General features: G+C 39.5%; 1 pseudogene; it reads left to right on the top strand.

Moving 5' to 3' along the window:
• The first annotated feature begins 603 nt into the window (after nt 1-603).
• Nucleotides 604-3,567, top strand: LOC149256566 (zinc finger CCCH domain-containing protein 4-like; annotated as a pseudogene).
• The last annotated feature ends 273 nt before the right edge of the window (nt 3,568-3,840 follow it).

Raw genomic sequence — 3,840 nt, forward strand, 5'->3', positions numbered from 1 at the left:
TCCCGAAATCAATGGTTGAACTTCTGAAGGTAGTAGGAGCTCAGACATCTTTTGAGGCTGCAAAACTACCTTGGCGACTCCACACATCAAATAAGAAATTAGAAGGTGACTCCACTGCTAGAAGATCAGTAGCTTGATGAAGTTTCAAGATGGATTCCACTGCAAGAATGAATGCCAGGTATGCTCCTATGAATCGGTCTCATATCCCTGGTTTTCCAATTCCTATGCCGGAGGTTGATTGGTTAGAGGATCTTCCAATATTCAAAGATGAAAAGAAAGATGATGTTGCTCTTCATTTGGTTAAATTCCATATGCATGTACGCAGTCTTAAGGTTCATTTCCCTGAAGATTGTCTCATGAAAATGTTTATGACCACTTTAGAAGGAAAATCATGGTCTTGGTATAAAAGTCTGGAAAATGGTTCAATATATTCGCTTGCTAGTTTTCATGATGAATTCTGTGAAATGTATAAAGAAGGTTATCCTTCCTTATTGCTGCTTAAAGATTGCTGTAGGCATTCTTTAAATCTTATTCAGTATTTGAAGGATTGTTATGATGATGATGAGTTTACGGATGAAGAAATTTTAGAGGCTCTTCATAACAATGCATTCCAGCACCAAGGAGAAGGTATAACATTCCATGAAACACAGTATGAAGAGCAGCAGGAGTTTACTTGTGAAAACCATGTTTTATCCTTAGATATTGATGTAGAGATGCAACAGATTTGTCAGGCTTCAGATCATGATGAAGATGAAATTGATTGCACCCAGCAAGAAGAAATATTGGAGGAAATTTTCTATGACCCTCAGGCAGAGGAAAAGCTTGTTCAATTTTGTAATTCCTTGCAGCAGCTTACTCCAAATAATAATCATAATAGTGAGGAAAATTCCATTGTTTGTTGGATTGATTCAGAAAAGCAGTGGGATAGCTTGTCAAATAGGAAAGTGGATAGCACATCAAAGGGGTCTTGTGTGGTTGAGAATCAGTGGCCTGAAAATGAAGAGTGTTATCATGATCATTATTTTCAGCAGCTTTCTATGGCAGAACATAAGGAGAGAGTATTGTTTCCTTTCTCTTTTACGCTTGAAGAAATGCACACTGCTGTTGAAGATCAGTTTGCACAGCCGGAAAGTTGCAAGAAAAATCTAGCTGATCATGTATTCTGGGATCCTGTAGCTGACTACATGGAAGAGTTTTACTCTCAAGTTTTTCAGTTTTTCTATGAAGATCAGAGGCAATTTCAGTGGCACTGGTCATCACAATATCATTGTGGCTCTGAACTCCAAGGCAGTCAAAAAACTCAAATATCAGATAAAACAGAGGATTGGCTACATTGGAAATTTCATATTGATTGAGCAGAAAGAAGTTGAAATTGTTAGGGTAGGTAGGTAGGTAAATGCAAATAAGCTCAAGGTTAACTGAGCATTTTTCAGTAGATGTAGCTTTCTTTCTCCTACAGTCATGCTTGTCAAGTAAATTTCTGTTTGTCATAAATGGATAAGGCACCGGAACTGCAGGTTCTTAGTGTACCACAAGGGCACACTATCCCAAGTGGAGCCACTGTTATCACTGAAAATTCTGTTGCCAAAATTGCTCAGACTAGCTTAAGGACAAAGTGTTTTCGCAGCGCATAAATCCTTTAGCAGTTTCGCAGCGCAACCTGTTTTAGTGATTTCGTAGCGTGCTACGAAATTGGGGATTTGTTCGAATCCATAGCAACTGTCATGCAAAATAGCTCTGGGGTGGATGCATTTTACAGGTGGCATGTTCTCAAGCTCCTGCGTGTATGCTTGTCATCAGTTCTGAATCTGAAGGGAAAAGTCTGAAGTGTTGCAGCTGCAAAACAACCTAATCCCCAAAGGTGCAGATATAACCAGATACAGGGACTACTTTAAGGATCTTGGTAAGGATGAAAGGGTTGAAGTGATTGCACTGCCGAGTTCCTTAGTGCAGCGTTCTGTTTTTCAATGCAAAGTGATGTACCTTGAACAGGTACTTGAACTTCTTAAAAAGAATCCTGAATGTCTATCAGATTTGGAATCATCTAAAGAAGGCCGTGATGAAGCTGATATAAATGATGAAGTGCACTACCTGATTCGAGATCTGGTGATGCATATGCATGAACAGGAGCAAGACCTAAAGAATAGCAGTTTGGTTTTCCTACCAACATATCGGTCCCTGGAGTAGCAGTGGCTGCTTTTAAGACATTCTAGGATGTGTTTCAAGGTCCACGTTCTTCACAGTAGCATTGATATTGAACAAGTAACAAGAGCTATGCAAATTTTCCATTCTTATAGAAAGGTAATACTTGCAACAAATATTGTAGAATCTTCTGTGACCATACCTGAGCTATCTTACGTTATTGATTCATGCCGCTCATTAGACATATTTTGGAATGACGACAACAAAAGACATGTGCCACATCTGGTTTGGGTGTCAAAATCTCAAGCAGATCAACGCAAAGGAAGGACAGGCCGTATATGTGATGGTCAGGTTTTCCGATTGGTTTCATAGCATTTGTTTGATAGTTTGATAAATATGAAAAAGCCAGCGATGCAAAAGCTGTCATTGAGAAGGCAGGTTCTCACGACTAGCTGTGCTGCATCAAAAGCCATGAATGACCCCAAAGTTCTATTTCAGAGGGCCCTTGACCCACCGAATTTGAAAACTATTCAAGATGCACTAGATTTGTTGGTTTCTTTAGATGCTCTGAAGGCACCATCTCATCATAGGGGAAAGTATGAACCAACATTATATGGCAATTTGCTTGGGAGTCTCCCCCTTTCTTTGGAGGCATCAATGCTTGTCATTAAGTTTGGTCAGTGTGGGTTTCTTAGAGAGGGTGCAATAATTGGTTCATTGATGGATGCATGACCAATGCCTATCATACAGTCATTTGGGCAGCAATCTTTGTTCAATAAATATGTGGACAGCTATTACAATGATGCTAATGGATCTATTGGTTCTTGATATCATACAAAGACACTTATGGCAAATTTTTGTGCAATTCTGTTTTGGCAACGGATTTTGAAGGACAAGCATCGATTGCAACGACTCATTCAAGTGGCTGGCAATGAGATCTTCACAACTCAGACACATGATTTTGCTTCAATTGCTCTTAGGCTTGAGCAGGAGTGGTCTTCTTTTCACCATTTGGTGCACACATGCTTTCTCTCTCCAGGACAGCTTGAAGCAAACTTGAGTTTTGTCGTTGGCACTGAACTAGCAGATGATATTGTTACAGATGTTTGTATTCAGGCTTCATATGTTGACTCAGGGTCCTTGAATACTTCAAGTATAGGAAATGAGCTTACAGGAATTATCAAAGAGATAAGAACCCAATGTACACAACAGAATCTTTCATATTCTGAAGGACAATATTTCCATGACCAACCAACAACTGCCACACCTGTCTGCAAGTTCTTTGCCAAGGGAATATGTAAAAGGGGGAATAGCTGTTTTTTCTCACATACTGATCATGCTAAACAAGAGCTTGTGACAGTTGGAAAATGGAGAGCCACCCAATATTCAGAGGCTGTCAAGGCTGAACCAGATTGTAGCTGTTGATACATTGGAAGGTTTTGTTACTAAGAAGTTTTTTCCAACCATCTAAAGGAAAACATAAACTGTTTAAACAGTTTCGCAGTTTCGTAGCGCGCTACGAAACTGCGAAACTACTGTAGGTGCTGTTTTTGAACGAAAACAAACAGTTTGATGGGAGGATCAGATATTTGCCAAAGGAAACACCTAAGGAACATTAAGAAGACTACATGAGGCTATCCTAGCCATTCAGATAATGAAAAGTGTGCCTTTTTGTAAAGGTGAAATATTTTGTCTCAA

The sequence above is a fragment of the Pinus tabuliformis genome, chromosome 7 (assembly GCF_031772625.1).
Source record: "Pinus tabuliformis cultivar Carrire ecotype Pingquan chromosome 7, CPIR1, whole genome shotgun sequence".
Taxonomy (NCBI): Eukaryota; Viridiplantae; Streptophyta; class Pinopsida; order Pinales; family Pinaceae; genus Pinus; species Pinus tabuliformis.